Source organism: Schistocerca serialis, chromosome 3 (assembly GCF_023864345.2).
Source record: "Schistocerca serialis cubense isolate TAMUIC-IGC-003099 chromosome 3, iqSchSeri2.2, whole genome shotgun sequence".
Lineage (NCBI taxonomy): Eukaryota > Metazoa > Arthropoda > Insecta > Orthoptera > Acrididae > Schistocerca > Schistocerca serialis.
Window position 1 is genome coordinate 563,536,058 of NC_064640.1, and position 22,795 is coordinate 563,558,852.

Genomic DNA, 22,795 nt, shown 5'->3' on the forward strand with positions numbered 1-22,795 from the left:
CAGTAGACTGATGACCAAAAAAAAATGTTATGGGATAATAGAAATTCTGATTCTGATGTAAGGTGCATGGATCAAGCGTTTTTAAAAAATAATTTTACTCTAAAGCTACCCAAATATTTTTAAAATCCACCATAATTCACACTACCCACTAGATGCAAAATTTTCACACCAGACAGGTGCTCAAAACCACCAGCTTTAGTGGCAAAACCAGTGATTGCCACGTCTTGCCCACATACGTGAGATCTGCGCGGAATGCGGACCCACCGCACTACGTGACGGACGAATGCGGCGTTGCGCTTGTTGGAGTGTCGTTGTCAATTCACAAGTCGTTGCAACTTGTAGTGTAAACACTCAGTAGTGTAAACAGTGGCTCTCCAAACCTCAACTGATAAACTGTAATCTCGTATCACGTGTTCTCTGAGAAAATATATTTTCAATATATAACCCGTATTTTAGGGAATGTCATTAATAACTTATTTTAACGTAAGAAACAAGTGCAAAAAGGTTATACATTATCTGCCAAGAAAACGTTAAGGTATATACCGCAACCAATTTTATACCAATCACTTAACAAAATGTTACATTTGGCCGCGTATTTGCTATTTGCACTCATTCTCTACAAGACTTTTAAGTTATTGTACGGAAGGTTGTTAGACAAAATATACCTGAGTAGTGTAGTCGAGGAAATATCTTGGGTCCGATGATTACTATGGTTGACAACAGCATTGTATAAATACCAATAACGATTTGATGGCGCCAACGCTTTTTGTCGAAGAGTATTAGGTAACCTACGTAACAGTTAATCAGTGTGAGATTCCCAGTGCATAAAAACTATTCGTCTGTGATCATACGCCATGTAGTTTTAGTGTAGTGTAATATATGTGTCCTGTACCAATGACATATCCCTGACATTTTAGACGAGCAAGTGACTTCTAGACCTGTGCCCATCATATCGTAATTTTTACAATTCAGTTATGAATTGCTTATTTAGCTGTATATTTGTGCACAACCCACCATGATATATACTCGCATATATTCAAGGGAAAAAGAAAAGTTGTATTAAGTAAAATTTCATTCAGTTTTAGGCGTCTCGGTATTGGAAAGTAAATTACTACAATGCTTAGTTGACGGTCTGCTGCCATATATTGGATTTCATTTTATCTCATAACTTGTACAGTGTGTCATTGTAGAGCTCCCTAGTTTTTCGACGTGCTTTTTGGACCGTTGTTACACATGTGATCCCATCAGTTTTTACATTTGGAATGTATGTTCTGTGGTAGTTGATCCTAAATTTTGTACCATTCACAGTGTGGTGAAAGGCATGATACTTACAAAATAGATTTGTTTAGTTCCAGAAAACCATGTAGTTCAAAGTGGAATCAGAACCGTGTTGCAACCTGAAAATAAGTATTTGTATGGTCTGTGTTCCTGACAATAAAGTAGAATTATTCTGCTTGAACAAAGTGTGACATCAGTTCCCTTTTGGGTTGATTACATCATATTTTGTAAGATTGTTCACTATCTAGTGTCAAAATTTAGTTGTGTAGTTTTGAGCCCTGCATAATTACTTATCTGCTAAAAAGAAAGTTCAGTATGAGCATAGCCATGTTATGCAATCCAAAATAAGTAACTGTCCTCAGGAATTGAAACTTAAATTACAATGATTCTGCAGAACAGTAGGAAGTGTTTCTGGGTTAATATCATCATTGAAGTATTAATATTCACTGCTTTGAGAAAAGTGCCTGAATACCTGGTTTCTGCTATGATACTACAAATTGATGTAAGTATTTCAAATAGTGTTGTGAATAGAACCACACTCGTACATTCTTACAGTATGTTGAGAATTGTTTCCCTTCATGACAAATACTTTATCAGTTGCAAAGACTGCCGATGTGGGTCCCCTGTGGCTCTGTATTGACAGTGTCCTGCAAAGTTACTAGATGTATGTGGAACCAGATGTCTTCACAAGCCACACAATTCCTGTAAATTAAGGGCTGGTGGCTGATGCCCAAGTGTGTGCCAGATGTATTCAGTTGATTCACATCGCATGAATGTGATGGCCATGTCAACATGAGTTCGCTATCATGTTAGTCAAACCATTGTAGCATTATTCTGGCCTTGTGACTTGCATGTTACCCTGCTGGAAGTTGCCACTGTCGTTGGGGAAGATGTCAAGCATGAAGAAGTGTAGGAGTCTGGCAATAATGTTCTCATAGGCCATAGCTATTATGGTACCTTGATCATTGACCTAGTATAACAATTAATAGGATTGTTCTGACCTTGCAACACATTTCCATTTTGTGTCAACATGGGCTCACACATGGATTGTCTGCTGTAAGGTCCCATGTGCAGCAGTGTGTGCCGAACGGTGTGCTCCAAAACAAGTTTGCCTGCACCACCATGGTATTGTCATCAGATCTACCACTTATCACATGTACTACTTTACAAAGTTGGCAAGCCTCTGACCTTCATGTTCTTTGATGAGCATAAACCTCCAACACCTTGTTGCCTACGCATGGTTTCATTGTCCTTCAACCACCTTCCATAGATGTTTGCAACAGTAGCACTAAAACAATCAACCAGCTTGTCATTTTTGAAATGGCCATTCACAGGCTCCAGGCCATAACAATCTCCCTTTGTCAAAGTCAATAATGTCAGCATATTTCCCCATTTGCTGTCCGTATCTTCGCTAGAATGATTCCACATTCGTCTCGGCTCCTCTTATATACTTTTTTTTACAGTATCATGTACCTGCAACACTGCTGGGCAGCATTCAACCTCGTGGTGGGCAGTGATCGTAATGTTCTAGCTCATCATTGTGTATGTAAATATTCTGGCACATTTTCTTTTTTCTGTGCTATTAAAGTTATGAAAAAGGGGGTGCCAGAAGATAAGTGTTTCTATTGAAATGATTCAAACTGTAGGAACATTAATACAAAATGAACTTTCTAAATTATATACAGAACAGATGCAGAATTTAAAAAAAAATACCCAAAAATGGAACAATCGTGCAGTTGTTCTACTTTACAAGTTCACATAATAATCACCAAAATAATTTACGATAACATGCAGAAGAAATTTAATTTTAATCCAATAAAGGAACAAGTTTTGTTGGAATTTGATGTCGTACAATAGACCATTTGCAAAGTGGTAACAAAATTATAGAATGAATTAGAGTATGACTCACCACTTTGCCTGGGATTCAAAGGTTTTGAGGTAGCTTTTGACTTGATTTTGACAAAATGGGTAACAATAAAAATCAGTTAAATAACACATTGATTTTACTGTATTATTATACACAATTAATAACGTTGGTGTAGGATGCTTTCTGTGCAGAGAGAGACTGAGTATACAACGGCACCAGTGTGCCCAATTGTCCCACACCACACGTTCATGCTGTTGCCTATCCTGGTAACTGCACTGGAGCATCACATTGAGCCACTGTTTCTGTTTCTGACCTTCCTTAGAAAAATTTATTTGCTAAGAACTAGCACTGTCATATGTAAACATAATATTTGACATGCTTGCTCTATGCTACCATAATGAATGATACATTAACTGTAACTTAAAACCCATGGAAAATGTTGTAAGCACACCTTGAAGTCCATGCTACTGGCAGTGATGGCAGAATGATGCTCGTGGCAGATGTATCATGCAGAACCTTGCCTCTTGCTACTGTACAGTGACAACCACCCTTGTTACATGCTCACCACGTTGGCACCTTACTGCAAGAACTTTCTAGATGTCACCAGATAGTGAAAAATCTTTAACTGAAATGGGAGTCAGGTGAGGAGAGACCATATCATCAAAACAGTTCTTAGCTGTTGTAAAGGAAATTCCAAGACCCATAAACTAAGAAAATAGACATATTGTAATGGAACATACCTGAAGCACCAGCATTTTGCTCACATTGCATGCACACTTCTTTTTATTTTAAACACAATCACATTATATGATAACAACCACATCCAGTTTCGGCCACACATTGATTCAGATTCTGTATTAATCTTATTTTTATTATTGGTGCCACAGGAGGCCTGATTTTATGTGGCCAGATTATGATCATTTGAGTTGAAGCTGGTTTGTTTTATCACAGCACTTTGTGTTAGGACTTTCTCCAAATGTAGAAGTGGAAAAAAAGCTGAAATAATGTGTACAAACAAAAAAAAGTTAAACATGAACAATGACATGAAATTAAAAATGAATTGTGACTGATTTCCAGTAAACTTTAGTCATGTACAAGGGTTGCCCAGAAAGTAATGCACCACATTTTTGTTTATCAATTCTTTACTGAACATAATGAGAATTACACACACAAAAGAATGGTGTTCTATCCATACATCCTATTTTCCCACATAATCTCCATCCAGTTCTAAGGCCTTCCTCCAGCACGAAACAAGGGTATGTATGCCCTTTCGGTACCAGACCTTGTACTGGTGGCAGAGCCAGTGTTACACTGTGTGAATCACCTTCTCATTGTCCTTAAACTGTCTTCCATGAATGGCATCCTTTAATGACTGAAACAAGTGGAAGTCTGAGGGAGCTAGATCAGGTACGACAACTGTGGATGGTCTCCCCGACCACTGCAACTCGTGGAGCTCCACCGAATCGCCTTCTGATGACCTCACCCTCCTTGCCTAGCAATTAACTGTACTTCTGTCAACAGCAGATGGTCCATAGACTTTGCACGTGTGTTTGTGAATATTCCCCACAATTTCTTTCTCTGCAGTGAGACATTCAATAACGGCATGGTGCTTGTAACGTAGATCACCTACAGATGCCACTTTCAAACTGTCCTGCAACTACTCTGTCGGAAGTGACAGAAACTTGGTGCATTGACTCACGAGACTTCAAATAATACACACGTAATGTTTCGCATTTGTAGCATTGTTTTTGGCTGAGAAAAACAGGGGGTGCATTACTTTCTGGGCATCCCTCATGTATTATATGGATGTTCACTTCTAAGACATTTTGTGTTATACTGTGAATTTTATATTAATTCTGGGACACTGATGAATAAATAATTCAGTTTATTGTCATCTTGTGTTAGTGATAATATATATGGTATCCTCCATGTACCTGTGGTTATAAAGAATTTCTTTTAGGTATGGATGTTTGAACTTGGGAGCACATATTCTAGATTCCTAATAAATATTTCAACTAGCAAGGTATGTTGGGATTGGACATCTGTGTTAGGCTCTCTCTTCATAAAATTTTGCTTTCAATTGAAGCAAGTCTATGAGAATGTAGATTCCACTAGCGCCGTGATTCTGTAAGTCGTATTGATAGGATATTTTTATGCTATGTAATTCGACATTTTTCCATTGGCTCTGAAAAATTGGTTTTTAATGCCAAATGATAGGTTTTTAGTGCCAAATGAGAGAGGTGTAGCACCATCCGAGGGCAACTCACTGTGCGATTCATTACTGTAATGTTCCTGGTTTTCTGTGTAGTAACTAAGAAGTTTGTTGTTCAAAATTACTTTTACCTCTAGTTTTTTCACGGCAGTGTTGTTGCTCTCGTCAGCTATAACAACACAAGTAACCTAAATGTCAGAACAAAAGAAGGGTAGAATGCCGGATATAGTTACTGAAATCTGTATTTCCTACATAATTTTTCCCTTTCTTCATGTTTAACAATTAATTATTTTCTGTATAAAAAAGTTTTGAGGTTTGTTTGTGATAATTTGACCAATGTGCTCATGTCTCAGTAACATTTCAAATTACACAATTTAAATGTGGCAGCTAAAGTGAAAATGTTTTGCTAGTTTGTTAAATGGTAGAAATTTCAACATAAACACAACTATTTTCTTATGTTTTTGAAACCTATAAATGAAAACTCACTCCCTCCCTCCCTGCTGCCACCCCTACTTACTACTCACATACCACTACTAATGAATAACCGGCATAAAATACTCATTGTTGTCAATATTAGTTTAATATTGGACATTCATACATACTACTGTTAACAGTTACCATTATGATTGAAATAAAGGTTGTGAAAGATAACTGTTTACAACATGCCAAGGTAGTGTAGGGGTAGTCACGACGAAAAATTTGATCTAGGACCCTTACAGTGTGTCAAGCTGTAAACAACCTCAAATTAGCCAAAAAAGGAGCCACCTAAACTGCAGATCATGTGTACCATACTAGATTTTCTATATCCTTATGCTCCCTTGTGTCGCCATTGTAGTCTTATATTTCATGAATATTAATTTTTACATGCACAATAGCTTTGCAGTGAGAAGGCTAGACAAACAAAACTATTTGTTACTTTTATACTGTTAAAATTCAGAAAATTTGAGGTAAAATTTACACAAAACATCATATTTACGTTTTGTAAGGGCAAGAAAAAGGGGTTCTTAATATTCAAGGATTATTTTGATTTGATTTGATTTTTTGTTGGTCCAGTTTTATCATATAGCACAAATTGTACAATTGATATTGGACAGGTCAAAGATAAGTTACAATAATACATAGTATTAGCAAAATAGTATGCAAATTAAAATTAGGTACCTATTACAATTAATTTTGTTACTTATTCAGAAATTCTCTGACAGAATAAGAAATGCTTTTGTTTAACTTTAAATATCGGATGAGTAGTATTTTTTATTTCCTCTGGTATCTTATTGTGCAGTATTACACCAATGTTAATTATGCTCCTCTGATAGGTGGTTGTTCTGTGATATTTTTGATGTATATTTGATTCCCTTCTGGTACTAAGTTGTGTACATTTTTTTTCTGTATCAGTTTGCCAGTTTTCAGGAGGTAGTCCCTAGTGAACATGATAGTTTCATAAATGAATAAACTTGGAACATTTAGAACACCAAGCCCAGAAAATGCGGTTTACAGGACTCCATCTTTTTAAGGCCACAAATTATTCATAAAGCTCTTTTTTGCATTCTAAAAACCTTTACACTCTGAGTTGAGTATCCCCAGAAAAGATCCCATATCGGATTAGTGAGTGGAACTGTGCATAGTATGCCTGCAGTACTGTTGTTTTGCTTGTTGTAGCCTTTAAAATTCTTAGGCCATAGCACACAGATGATAGTTTTCTACACAAGTTATTTATATGTGTGTCCCACTTTAAGTCTTGCTGAACCCAAACACCCAAGAATTTTGTGACACTTACATTTTCTAGGGGATCATTTTTTAATTGGGCTTGAATAGACATTTGATTAGTTGGAGGAATTAAATGAAAATTGACACACACAGTTTTTTTCAGTATTTATAATAAGTTTGTTTTTTGCGAACCACTCAGAAAGTCTTTTCATAGAACTTTCTGCTGTGGACCGCAAAGTTTCTGGACTGGATCCAGTGAGCAATATGCTGGTGTCATCAGCAAACAGGATAGTTTTTGTGGGACTCATATATTCAACTAAGTCGTCCACAGAAATCAAGAAGAGTAGTGGACCTAAGATTGAGCCCTGTGGTACCATATTTTATTGGTAATTCCCTAGAAAGAAAGGAGTTGTTTCTTGTTTTATTTATTTTGTTGAATTCGTACTGAAGTGATACTTTCTGCAGTTTTTTAGGTATAAACACAACCAGCTATGTGGTACACCTCTTACTCCTCGTCTTTCTAATTTTTCGAGCAGAATGTTATGGTCCAGGACGTCGAAGGCTTTTGATAGATCTAGAAAAATACCTGCAGCTAATCTATGTTGATCAAGGGATTTTAAAATGCAGTCTAAGAATTCGAAAATTGCTGTCTGTGTAGATTTAGACTTTCTAAAACCATGTTGTTGTACTGTAAGAGGTGCATATTTATTTGTGAAAGTTAAAAGACTGTCATAGAAGAGTTTTTCTAGAATTTTTGAGAAATTGTTGCTCTTGCCTTCATCTTTACTATGTTGTCAGTGGTAATAGATTACACCCTGTATATGTTGCAACAGCAGGCTCATCTGAAAGAAAATAATGTGATCATAAGTGATAAACATGCTACTAAAAAAAAAGTCACAAAAAAATTCAAACATACTCATGCCAAACAAACTTTTACAAAGATTGGATACAAAATAACTATCACACAATATGGTTCCATTTTGTAGCCTTTGTTGACAGTTCGAATTATGATGTATGTGTCACTTTTTTTTTTTTTTTTTTTTACATGTTTGTTCTGTTTAAAATATTGAGTAAATATTGGTACTAATAATTTTTACTACCCGCTGTTGCGTGCTTCAGCGATACAGATGGCCGTACCGTAGGTGCAACCACAACGGAGGGGTATCTGTTGAGAGACCAGACAAACGTGTGGTTCCTGAAGAGGGGCAGCAGCCTTTTCAGTAGTTGCAGGGGCAACAGTCTGGATGATTGACTGATCTGGCCTTGTAACACTAATCAAAATAGCCTTGCTGTTCTGGTACTGCGAACGGCTGAAAGCAAGGGGAAACTACAGCCGTAATTTTTCCTGAGGACATGCAGCTTTACTCTATGATTAAATGATGATGGTGTCCTCTTGGGTAAAATATTCCGGAGGTAAAATAGTCCCCCATTCGGATCTCCGGGCGGGGACTACTCAGGAGGACGTTGTTATCAGGAGAAAGAAAACTGGTGTTCTACGGATTGGAGTGTGGAATGACAGATCCCTTATTCGGGCAGGTAGGCTAGAAAATTTAAAAAGGGAAATGGATAGGTTAAAGTTAGATATAGTGGGAATTAGTGAAGTTCGGTGGCAGAAGGAACAAGACTTTTGGTCAGGTGAATACAGGGTTATAAATACAAAATCAAATAGGGGTAATGCAGGAGTAGATTTAATAATGAATAAAAAGATAGGAGTACGGGTAAGCTACTACAAACAGCATAGTGAACGCATTATTGTGGCCAAGATAGACATGAAGCCCACGCCTACTACAGTAGTACAAGTTTATATGCCAACTAGCTCTGCAGATGACGAAGAAATTGATGAAACGTATGAGGAGATAAAAGAAATTATTCAAATAGTGAAGGGAGATGAAAATTTAATAGTCATGGGTGACTGGAATTCAAGCGCAGGAAAAGGGAGAGAAGGAAACATAGTAGGTGAATATGGATTGGGGGAGAGAAATGAAAGAGCAAGCCGTCTGGTAGAATTTTGCGCAGAGCATAACTTAATCATAGCTAACACTTGGTTTAAGAATCATGAAAGAAGGTTGTATACATGGAAGAACCCTGGAGATACTAAAAGGTATCAAATAGATTATATAATGGTAAGACAGAGATTTAGGAACCAGGTTTTAAATTGTAAGACATTTCCAGGGGCAGATGTGGACTCTGACCACAATCTATTGGTTATGAACTGTAGATTAAAGCTGAAGAAACTGCAAAAAGGTGGGAATTTAAGGAGATGGGACCTGGATAAACTGACTAAACCAGAGGTTGTACAGAGTTTCAGGGACAGCATAAGGGAACAGTTGACAGGAATGGGGGATAGAAATACACTGGAAGAAGAATGGGTAGCTCTGAGGGATGAAGTAGTGAAGGCAGCAGAGGATCAAGTAGGTAAAAAGACGAGGGCTAGTAGAAATCCCTGGGTAACAGAAGATATATTGAATTTAATTGATGAAAGGAGAAAATATAAAAATGCAGTAAGTGAAACAGGCAAAAAGGAATACAAACGTCTCAAAAATGAGATCGACAGGAAGTGCAAAATGGCTAAACAGGGATGGCTAGAGGACAAATGTAAGGATGTAGAGGCTTATCTCACTAGGGGTAAGATAGATACTGCGTATAGGAAAATTAAAGAGACCTTTGGAGAAAAGAGAACGACTTGTATGAATATCAAGAGCTCAGATGGAAACCCAGTTCTAAGCAAAGAAGGGAAAGCAGAAAGGTGGAAGGAGTATATAGAGGGTCTATACAAGGGCGAGGTACTTGAGGACAATATTATGGAAATGGAAGAGGATGTAGATGAAGATGAAATGGGAGATACGATACTGCGTGAAGAGTTTGACAGACCACTGAAAGACCTGAGTCGAAACAAGGCCCCGGGAGTAGACAACATTCCATTAGAACTACTGACAGCCTTGGGAGAGCCAGTCCTGACAAAACTCTACCATCTGGTGTGCAAGATGTATGAGACAGGCGAAATACCCTCAGACTTCAAGAAGAATATAATAATTCCAATCCCAAAGAAAGCAGGTGTTGACAGATGTGAAAATTGCCGAACTATCAGTTTAATAAGTTACAGCTGCAAGATACTAACACGAATTCTTTACAGACGAATGGAAAAACTGATAGAAGCCGACCTCGGGGAAGATCAGTTTGGATTCTGTAGAAATGTTGGAACACGTGAGGCAATACTGAGCCTACGACTTATCTTAGAAGAAAGATTAAGGAAAGGCAAACCTACGTTTCTAGCATTTGTAGTCTTAGAGAAAACTTTTGACAATGTTGATTGGAATACTCTCTTTCAAATTCTGAAGGTGGCAGGGGTAAAATACAGGGAGCAAAAGGCTATTTACAATTTGTACAGAAAGCAGATGGCAGTTATATGAGTCGAGGGGTATGAAAGGGAAGCAGTGGTTGGGAAGGGAGTGAGACAGGGTTGTAGCCTAGCCCGATGTTATTCAATCTGTATATTGAGCAAGCAATAAAGGAAACAAAAGAAAAGTATGGAGTAGGAATTAAAATCCATGGAGAAGAAATAAAAACTTTGAGGTTCGCCGATGACATTGTAATTCTGTCAGAGACAGCAAAGGACTTGGAAGAGCAGTTGAACGAAATGGACAGTGTCTTGAAAGGAGGGTATAAGATGAACATCAACAAAAGCAAAACTAGGATAATGGAATGTAGTCTGTCGGATGATGCTGATGGAATTAGATTAGGAAATGAGACACTTGAAGTAGTAAAGGAGTTTTGCTATTTGGGGAGCAAAATAACTGATGATGGTCGAAGTAGAGAGGATATAAAATGTAGACTGGCAATGGCAAGGAAAGCGTTTCTGAAGAAGAAAAATTTGTTAACATAGAGTGTAGAGTTAAGTGTCAGGAAGTCATTTTTGAAAGTATTTGTATGGAGTGTAGCCATGTAGGGAAGTGAAACGTGCGCGATAAATAGTTTAGACAAAGAAGAGAATAGAAGCTTTTGAAATGTGGTGCTACAGAAGAATGCTGAAGATTATATGGGTAGATCACATAACTAATGAGGAGGTATTGAATAGAATTGGGGAGAAGAGGAGCTTGTGGCACAACTTGACTAGAAGAAGGGATCGGTTGGTAGGACATGTTCTGAGGCATCGAGGGATCACCAATTTAGTATTGGAGGGCAGCATGGAGGGTAAAAATCGTAGAGGGAGACCAAGAGATGAATACACTAAGCAGATTCAGAAGGATGTAGGCTGCAGTAGTTAATGGGAGATGATGAAGCTTGCACAGGATAGAGTAGCATGGAGAGCTGCATCAAACCAGTCTCAGGACTGAAGACCACAACAACAACAACCCGCTGTTGTGTAAACGCCCCTATCAGATTGTATAACATTGATCTTCGAGGCCCGGAGGGGTGGTGGTGATGTTTATAGTGTTATAATTTGTACATTGGATAAAATTAGATTGAAAATGAGCAGGTGGACAACTCTATACATAATTTAGAACAATAATTCATGTATTACTACATTCACAAAGAAATTTTACTATAAAATTGGAGTATCTTACTGATGGTAAAACGGTACTGTTCACATTGTAGACAACAGGTATATAATCACAACCTAGGTACAACATACTCAATGTGACCCCCCTGCCCCCTTCTTTTCCAATTACAGAGCACCATATATCATTTGTTTTGATGTAAGCTATCACTTTGCCACTACTAGTATGTGCGGTACTACAGCAGAAATTCCTTTTGTACATTTCAGGTAGTACTTTCAATTCCAGCTGTATCTTGTTTCTGGTTTGAAACGAGATCATTACTGACTGACTCGAACACGAATTTCAGTATGTGCAATTGTTATGCAAGAACGATACCCCCAAGAAAATAGGTGTAAACTGGAAACTAGTAGTGCATAACCAGACTATTCATCTCTTGTTGGATTCTCATTGTTATTGGCAATAAGTTATCATAGTCAGTAAGAACTGTACAAATATTTAGGGACTACCACACACAGAAAAACTTATAAGTGAATGTCTACATAACTTAAGTTTCAGACTAAGAGCTCGAATTTGGGGGTATAATACATCTATGAAATTGTTCACCTATGGAACTCTCTTCTGACTCAATGTCTGAAATACTTTATCACACAGAATCAGCAGAGGAGTGCAACCAAAAGAATTGTGCATTGTGGTTAGATTTACATACAAAATATGAAGAACCACCTTCAGGAGTTAAGAACAGTATTATTAACTACCATTTAATTTTTTAAAAAAATTCTTTCTTATTGTTACTACAATTTTGATTTTTGAACCATCCTCTTGGTATCTGTGTATATTAAAGCAAAGCATGAAACACTTAGAAGTGCATAAAGCCCAATCAATTGTACGTAGGTGGTGTATATTAATACTTGCAAAAGATGAAATAATATTCAAATGTCATGTCATATATCAATATGCTAATCCTATAATTACTGCCCCATCTGAACTGCTGAACATATTGTATAAGGATAGCTGTATGATCCTGTAGATGTTCAATGGTTCAGATGGGCAGTAACTATATGGAATGCTATATTGAATGATATGCAAAGACAGTCTGTGAGCCCTTTAAATAGAGAGAAATGCTTTCCTGAAGTGCTGGGTTGCCCGTCTGTTTTTACAGTAGCCTCGTTTTATTTGTCAAGTAATTACTGTTAGAACTTTCTGGGTTTCTCATGGGTATTTAAAAATTCCCCTCAGTTATGATGATATTGATAGATGTTACCTCTGTCAGATGGCACTACCACAAATTATCACCACCATTAATGAAAAATTGGTCACTTTATGCCAGATGCCAGAAAGTGACAGCATTTTGGTGTATAATTATGCTGGTTCTTTCTTTCTTGTATGTTTTTTTGTTTCCCTATGAAACATGCTACCAGAAATAAGTGGAAAGCATGACGTTTTTTTTTTTTTTTTTTTTTTTTTTTTTTTTTTTTTTTTTTGCTGAACTTAAGAATTTAACAGTATACTTGCTTAGGAAGTGGTAATTTTATGTATGTTGTTAGTGACAATTCATAAGGAAATGGTAACCAAAATTTTCTAAATTTAAACAGCTGGTGATAGTCAATCACACAAAATTATCAACAGCTGCCAGCAGGAAGTGTAAACATTTCAACTCCATTAGTCAGGAAGACAGGAACCTCTACACTCTCTAGCAAGACTGCAAAAAAGATCAGCAGAAAATTGTTAGCAGAGTTCTGACCGAACTCCATTTGTAACATTATGTTAGAGACATTAGGCAGGATGTAACATCGCCTAGGAGTGGTTTCACTAAGTAGTAAAGACACTGTAACAGATTCGTTAAGCAAATGTTGTGTAACTGAAGACTGCTGATGATTCATGAAGAACAGAACCAATTCAGTCATTTTGTATGACAACATGGAGCAGTGTGTCTCCTTATGACATAAATATCCCACGCCCACTAGCCTAGACCACTTGTCAGTAGGATTAAGTCTCTGGTTTTGGTATGGTTACATCTTGTGTGTGTGATTGTATGTGTTTGTATTACACTTGCTGCCTAACAAGATGATCAGCAATCTGTAGCCACAGATAATGAATTCCAGCATTCAGTACAGAAGTCTGCACAGCAGCCAGCATCAATGGGTAGTCCAAAGACCTAGCAACACAACTCTGCTCCAGGGCAGAAGCTGCACTAAAACTCAAGTAACACATAAGTCTGAGAGCCCACCCTACTGGTGGGCCAGTTTCAGAATGATGTCAGACATCGCGGTCCACCTAGTGGGACAATGTGAGCAGTGGTCTGGAAGGGACTGAGTACTATTGAAAACAGCATGTGAATCAAATCCCCTTGTTGCGGTCCCACCATCTGCAAGCAAGGCTACCGACAGGGTGTGCCTACCTCGCTGGTAGGTGGCAGACCTCTGCACCAGGGTGTCATAGACTTACTCTCTGAGTTGATGGAGTGTCTTTGGCAGCCATGACTCCACTGTTGGATTCAGTGGATTCCTCTCCAGATTACATAACCACTAGCCATCCCAGAAGACACGGCAGCGTGTTGTATTCTGAGTAATAAATGTAATAATCTTGAAAACAGTTTTATTGTGTCTAATGATGCCACACAGGTCCTTGGTCTGCAGCCTAACAAAATAGGAGGGGTTTCCAGCTCCAGTGGATGACCCCTACAATGCCATGAATTTATGAAAAATAAAGAAATACTGCAGTTAGAATTATAATAGAATGTTGATGGGCCTACTAAACTGTGGGTTATTTTGTATCATGTGTAAATGCATAGATCTCACATTTCTAAATTGTAATCTTTTAAATTAGAGTATTTGTCATTAAATTTATGAGTAATCTGTTTCCAAAATGAGCGAGAAAACTTAAATAATTTGTTTTTACAACATATTTCGCATAATAATTGTATATGCACTAGTTGGGTGCATATGCCAAATCCCTAACATCTGCCTTGCCTCAAAGTAATCTATCTGAAACAAACATACATATGAAACTTGAGTAGCTAAACAAAGGAATATTACTTTTAGTTGGTTGGTATGGTATGGTATGGTATGGTATCTGTTGACTGATGATGCAAATAAAAAGTAGCACAAGTGTGCTTGAGGTAGCCTTAAAGCTTTTGCTAGTTGTGAAAAAAATATTTTGCTGTAAAAATGTAATGCTGATAAAAGTTACTTGGAGAAAATTGTTGAGGAAAATGATGTGATGGCTGTCAGTTTTGCAGAAAATTAATTATTTTCTTTAAAATAAGAACTCCTTTTTACTAAGGTAGTGACATAAGAATGATGTTTTCAGTAGTTTTGTGCTACAACAGTTCTGAGGATGTATACTTTAAAGATATTTTATGTTTATAAACATCTTCAACATGACTCACTTGTAGTTCATATATTCCAAAAGAAACAAGTCTTGTGTTTCTGAATGACACAAATTTGGAATTTTTTTCTGAAATACTTCCATAGCACTCTTTAAATGCCTCTGAATTACTAGTGTTTCACTCTGAATTGTATATTAGTTTTCGTATTTATGTCCTGTTCAGGTCTTGAATAGTTTCATTTGCCTACCTGTCCACCCTTACACTCAGTACCTTATATTAAAAAATTGTATCCAATGCTAGTTTGAATCTGAGTCTCTTGTTTGAACATGAACAAGTAGAATATGGTGTGACACAAAATTTGTAAAGGTTCACAATTAAAGCAAGTTTCTAATGACCACCTGAAAAGCAAATTCTGATTCCACCAAACATAACAGGCACGGAACACTTCTGGAGCAACATATGGTCAAACCCGGTACAACACAACAGACATGCACGGTGGATACAAGCAGAAACAGACACATACAAGATGATACCACAAATGCCTGAAGTGATAATTTTGCAACATGAAGTCACCCGAACAATTAATTCTACTCACAATTGGAAAACCGCTGGAAAAGATAAAATAGCAGATTTCTGGCTAAAGTAGTCCACCTCAACACATTCGCATCTACCTAAATTATTTAACAGTTACATTGCAGACCCATACACAGTCCCTGATACACTTACACAAGGAATAACGTATCTGACACCTAAAGATCAAGCAGACACATCAAATCCAGCAAAATATTGCCCCATAACATGCCTACCAACAATATACAAAATATTAACTTCAGTCATTACACAGAAATTAATGACACATACAACACAGAACAAAATTATAAATTAAGAACAAAAAGACTGCTACAAAGGAGCACGAGGATGTAAAGAGCAACTGATAATAGATGCAGAGGTAACATATCAAGCTAAAACTAAACAATGGTCACTACACTGCGCATACATTGATTACCGAAAAGCTTTTGATAGTGAACCCCACTCATGGTTACTACAAATATTGGAAATATACAAAGTAGATCCTAAATTGATACAGTTCCTAAACATAGTAATGAAAAATTGGAAAACCACACTTAATATCCAAACAAATTCAAATAATATCACATCACAGCCAATACAGATTAAGCGTGGAATATTTCAAGGAGACTCATTAAGTCCTTTCTGCATCTGCCGTGCTCTGAACCCACTATCCAACATGCTAAATAATGCAAATTATGGATATAATATTACTGGAACATACCAACACAAAATCACACATTTGCTATACATGGATGATCTAAAACTACTGGTAGCAACAAATCAACAACTCAACCAATTACTAAAGATAACAGAAGTATTCAGCAATGATATAAATATGGCTTTTGGAACAGACAAATGTAAGAAAAATAGCATAGTCAAGGGAAAACACGCTAAACAAGAAGATTACATATTGGATAACCACAGCGACTGCATCGAAGTGATGGAAAAAACAGATGCTTATAAATATCTAGGATACAGACAAAAAATAGGAATAGATAATACAAATATTAAAGAAGAACTAAAAGAAAATTATAGACAAAGACTAACAAAAATACTGAAAACAGAATTGACAGCAAGAAACAAGACAAAAGCTATAAATACTTATGCTATACCAATATTGACCTACTCATTTGGAGTAGTGAAATGGAGTAACACAGACCTAGAAGCACTCAATACACTTCCACGATCACAATGCCACAAATATAGAATACATCACATACATTCAGCAACAGAAAGATTCACATTAAGCAGAAAGGAAGGAGGAAGGGGATTTATTGACATAAAAAACCTACATTATGGACAGGTAGACAATTTAAGAAAAGTCTTTATAGAATGAGCAGAAACTAGCAAAATACACAAAGCAATCACTCATATAAATACATTGGCTACACCATTGCAATTTCATAACCACTTCTACAACCCTTTAGATCACATAACATCAACAGATATGAAGAAAGTAAATTGGAAAAAGAAAACACTACATGGCAAGCATCCCTATCATCTAACACAGCCACACATCGATTGAGATGCATCCAACACATGACTAAGAAAAGGTGATATATACAATGCAGTGAGATGGAAGGATTCATGATTGCAATACAGGATCAAACTATAAACACCAGATATTACAGCAAGCATATTATTAAAGATCCCAATATCACAACAGATAAATGCAGACTTTGCAAACAACAAATAGAAACAGTAGATCACATCACAAGCGGATGTACAATACTTGCAAATACAGAATACCCCAGAAGACATGACACTGTAGCAAAAATAATACATCAACAACTTGCCGTACAACATAAACTAATAAAACAACACGTTCCCACATACAAGTATGCACCACAAAATGTACTGGAGAATGATGAATACAAATTATACTGGAACATAACCGTTATAACAGATAAAACAACAACACATAACAAACCTGACATCATACTCACCAATAAAAAGGAGAAATTAACACAACTAATCGAAATATCCATACCCAATACAACAAATATACAGAAGAAAATGGAGAAAAAATTGAAAAATACATCCACCTGGCTGAGGAAGTCAAGGACATGTGGCATCAGGATAAAGTTGACATTATACCAATTATACTATCAACTACAGGTGTCATACCATACAGTATCCACCAGTGCATCAACACAATACAGTTACATCCAAACGTATATATACATCTACAGAAATCTGTAATTATTGATACATGTTCAATTACCCGAAAGTTCCTAAATGCAATGTAACATATACCGTACAGTTAAAAGGAAGTCACGCTTGATCAAGGTCCACGTCACTTTCCATTTTTAACCAGACATAACGTCTGAGAAAGGAAAGAAAATAATAATAATAATAATAATAATAATAATAATAATAATAATAATGATGATGATGATGATGATGATGATGCTGCTGAAAGTTAACTTGAAATTCACCGCACTTTAATAGGTTTGATCCTCTGAGAGGTGGTATGCCATTGCTTTGACCTTTCAAGTAACTTACCCCCTTTGTCGTACCAGACACAATTTCTTTTTACAAAAAGCTTTGAAACCACCTCATTAACATTAGAACTAAATGGAAATGCAAATGGGGGACATTAACAGTCTGAGGCCTTATGTGAAACTAGCTAACAAAAAGATGAATAGAATACGCAAGTGAAACTTCTAAACCTTACCCCTCCCCCCTCCTCTCCAAAGGTCATTCTCATGCAATTATTTGCTCAGTGGATCTGGTGCAGATACTCAAATTTTATTGCCCAGAATCGTATCCTTATGAGTAACATGTGCCCATCTGGCTACAGATTATGCGTACGTAACTAGATGAGACATTGATCAATCACAGGCTATGTAATGTCAATTCAAAAGAAGTATTTATAATATTGTTTGCTTGGTGCTCTCTAGCATATAAATATTTGTTAAAAGAAACCTTGCTATACAACTTGTACTCCATGTAAAATATTTTGCATGCAGCTTATGGTCTACAGTAAGATGTCTTTTAACATTTTTAATATTATGTGTGATGCATAAAGTTAGGTTGGTAGAATAGTTATGACTTTAACAGCACATGACAATATTTTTCTCTTCTTTAGCACACTAATGCCACCCCCCTTTTTTTTAAAAAAAAAAAAGTATTTTTGACACTAAATTACAATTTCAGTGTGACTGTTTGTCATTATGAGTGTTGTTAAAAAGTAACTTAAATATGATGTGTGTAAAAAATCATTCTTTTTTTTTAGAAACAGACAGGTGGATTGATCAAAACATACTTCAGGAGGCAAATATCCCAGTAGAGGCTGTAGAAACCCATGTATAATACATCAACTGCTACTGCTACCTAACATTCCTTGTTAAACAGAGAAATTAGGAAAGAATTAAAGAAAGTTGTAAACAGGCTCGAATCACTCAAACCCTGTATTAAGAGAGAATTTAAAGATATGTTGGAGAAGGAGGGTAATGTTTTATTTCTAGTTGGTTCCTGTTTACCTGAGTTCTGAGTGATTTCTATGAATTATATTGACAGTATTTATTTACACAATATATAATCTTGCACAGTGATTATGACCTTTCATATGAGAAGAGTTGGTTTCAGATCCCCACCAGCCATTCAAATCTAGGTTTTTGTGTGAGTTCTCGAAATCAGCTGTACACCTACATACATACGCTGTAAACCACTGTTCGGTGTAGGGCAGAGGGTACCTTGTACCACCACTATTTGTTTAGTTTCCTTTCCTGGTCTGCTCGCAAATGAAGCGAGAGAGAAGTGATCGTTTATGTGCCTCTCTATGAGCCCTAATTTGTCTTCACAGCCCTTATGTGAAATGTGCATTGGTGGCAGTAGAATTGTTCTGCAGTCGGTCACAAATGCCAGTTCTCTAAATTTTGTCAATAGTGTGTTGTAAAAAGTTCATCATCTTCCCTCTAGGAATTCCCATTTGGGTTCAAATCTCATCTCCATAGAACCAACATGTCGACTGAACCTGCTGGTAACAAATCTAACAGCATGTCTCTGAATTATTTGATTGTCTTCCTTTCATCTAACTTGGTGGGAATCCCAAACACGTGAGCAATACTCAAGAATTGGTCACACATGTGTTCTGTATGCAATCTCCTCCTACTACTGATCTTAGTCCGCCCCCGGTAGCTGAGTGGTCAGTGCGACAGACTGTCAATCCTAAGGGCCCGGGTTTGATCCCCAGCTGGGTCGGAGATTTTATCCGCTGAGGGACTGGGTGTTGTGTTGTCCTAATCATCATCATTTCATCCCCATCGACGCGCAAGTCGCCGAAGTGGCGTCAAATAGAAAGACTTGCACCAGGCGAGCGGTCTACCCGACGGGAGGCCCTCGTCACACGACATTTCATTTTTTTACTGATCTTACATACTCATTCCATTTCATATTGCTTTGTAATGTTACATGTAAGTATGCAATAGCTGTGACTGTGTCAAACAGTATGCCACCAGTGTGGTATTAGAACATTACAAGGTTGTTTCTTTTTGTACTCGTCTACATTAATTTACATTTTTCTATGTTTAGAATAAGCTACCATTCATAACACCAAATAGAAATTCTTTGTTAAGTCATCCCATATCCTCCCACAGTCACACAACTGTGACACTTTGTCATACACTACAGCATTCTCAACAGACAGTCGCAGATTGCTGCCCGTTCCATCTGTCTTAACATTTACGAATATAGGGAACAAGAGCGGTCCTATTGCACTTCCTTGGGGCACTCCTGATGATGAAGGTGATTGCTGGCATGATTTATTTGAATATGACACAACCAGTTACTTTCCCCAACCTTTTCCTACCAGAACTCATGCTTTGTTGGTAATAGTTTTGTTGACTGAAACTTTCCACATGTAATGCCAAGATAAAAGACATGAATTCTGACATTGGAAAAGATTTTTTTTCTCTTAATTAATGGTTATTGTTAAAGTAAAGATGAAAAATTGAAACACTTTGTCAAAAATTAAAAATATGGAACAGTAGCTACTTTACACATTGTATTAAAGGATTAAAATAACACTTAGTTTTCTGTTTCACCTACCTTTCTGTAGTATCTGAAGACCAGCTATAATTTGCCATTAGTCATTTAAATCAGTTTTTTCATTATATCTTGCTATATATATTTTTTATAAGCGTAAGGCACTGTGTAACCATTACATTGAAAAGAAGATAATGGAAAGTAACAATGAAATCATAAAACCAGTTGATGATTTTTTGTATTGAAAGTAGTTTAAGACTTAGACAGCAGAAGAAATAACTGAAAGAGTAAACATCACCAGAAGTACTTTTGACAAAGGAAAAAGAATTTTCAGAGCTAAGTTTCTAATGTGTATGAAACAATAACTTTGCAATCAGTGTGTGTTATTAGTTCCCACTTACAGCAGTGAGACATGAAATATTTTGTGTGACATGTTTCAAACCTGAGTCCTGCTTAGTAGATCATGGAGAGATGTGTAATGGAGATTACTGGTGGAGATGGCAAAACAGACAAATGGACCAGGGAGAAGGCTGGAGTGAAAATATAATTGCGGAAATGAAATGGAAGTGGGCTGTATATATGCTGAGATGAAATAGTGAAGTCATAGTTGCAACAATTGTTAACTGATGTATTTCAAATATTTCTATGCAATAATTTACAATATGGACATCATTTCCACTGATACATTAAAGATGGTGATTCGATCTGACTGAAGCTTTCACAGCAGCATTTTACAATAGACATAGCTTCAGAGATCTCCTAGTGCAAATCTCTCATCTATTTTTCCTCTTTGAGCCCTTTAATGCACATTATAAGGTTCTGTGTACATTTACTCCATGGGATGAATCTTAAATATACTTATTTTCGCAAAGAACATCTGTCTCTTTTAATAGAGCACAAGTAACTGATTGCAGTACAGTAATGCCGTGGACTTGCCCACTGTTGTGGAAATTGCTCTGGTAAAGGTTGGTAATGATTAACATGATAGTGGTAGTTTCCCAATACTGATTCTCTCACTAGAATAAGCAGCACCTGAAATAAGGTTCTATTCTTGTTCAGCAGGGTGACATAGAGAGTATTATAGCCAGATGTTCATTTTTGAAAATGGCAGCAGTGTTCATCATGTCATGGATTACATTACCAGTTTGATGAACCAGAGTACTGAATGGTCAGTCCCAAAATCACCTGATCAGATGAGAAAGCAACCTTTGTTATATTGAAATGAAGGATGTTGCTGTAAGATTAGGAACAGACAGGCCCACACTGGGTTGCAAGAACAAAATCCCAAAGAGTAAGTCAAGATGGTAGTGGTGGTAGGTAGTCACAGCGAGTTCCTAAATTTGTTCAGTATCCACATCAAGTACAGCAGTATGGGTATCCAATAGAAGGATCAATGGCATTTTAACATTTCCTGGTGAAATGACCTGGTATATGACACTGTCCACCTGCTTGAGTGTATCAGTACAAACAATGGAAAAATCATAGTGATAACATGAAACAGAAAAAAAGGCTGGCTTAAAAATCAAAATTCAGAATACAAGTCTAATTTTTCTCAGATTTAAAAGAAATTTGAGACTCTTTGACAACCAGTATGTTGTTTTTATCCAAATATGTAATGCAGTGGAAATGGGTTAACTAATGAAAATTTGAACCAGACTGGTTTCTGAAACTGAATCTCATGCTTTTTGTGAGCAGTCACTTTTACCATCAGGCTATCTCAGCTAATATTGAGCCATGACTCAAAGTTTCATTGCCACTGATATTTGCACTTACTATCTGCATTCAAGCCTGAAACTTAAAAAAAAATGGCTCAAATTATTGCCAAATACAGTGTTTCATAAAGACGTATTTCAGCATTGCACATTAAAAGTTAATCCAAATTGAGTTACTTTGAAACATTAAATACTGTTGGATTTTTCTTCTGCTTCTCACTTGCAGTTGCCACCATGTATTATGCATTGAAGAATAAATATTCAGGAATAATCATATAAATGTAGAACATTTTATTTACTCCAGCAAACCTAATTCAGTTTGCAACCACTTGCTTTCTCAACTGTGAGAGACCTGCATCCAGTCATCCTGATTTAGGTTTTCTGTGGTTTCCCTAAATTGCTTAAAGCCAAAGGGCATGGCAGCTTCCCTTCTCCATTCTTCCCTAATCTGAGCTTGTGCTCCATCTGTAATGACCTCACTGTCCACGGGGCATTAAATACTAATCATCTCCTCCTCTTCCTCAACTGTGAGAGAGTGACACATGTTCAACTGACAGCCAAATATTGGTCTGCAAAGTGGTATGTGAAATCCACAATGGGAGTGGAAGCAAACTGATATATTATCAAGTTCAGTGG

General features: G+C 36.8%; 1 protein-coding gene across 2 annotated transcripts in view; it reads left to right on the forward strand.

Moving 5' to 3' along the window:
* The first annotated feature begins 300 nt into the window (after positions 1 to 300).
* Positions 301 to 22,795, forward strand: part of LOC126470458 (dehydrogenase/reductase SDR family member 7) — a 201,826-nt gene continuing 179,331 nt past the window's right edge. The window contains exon 1 of one of the 2 annotated variants that reach the window (XM_050098311.1): positions 301 to 535. The gene's annotated coding sequence lies outside the window, so the exon portion shown is untranslated. Of the gene's footprint in view, positions 536 to 627; positions 784 to 22,795 lie in introns of those variants that run through there. The other variant, XM_050098312.1, reaches the window with a different exon arrangement.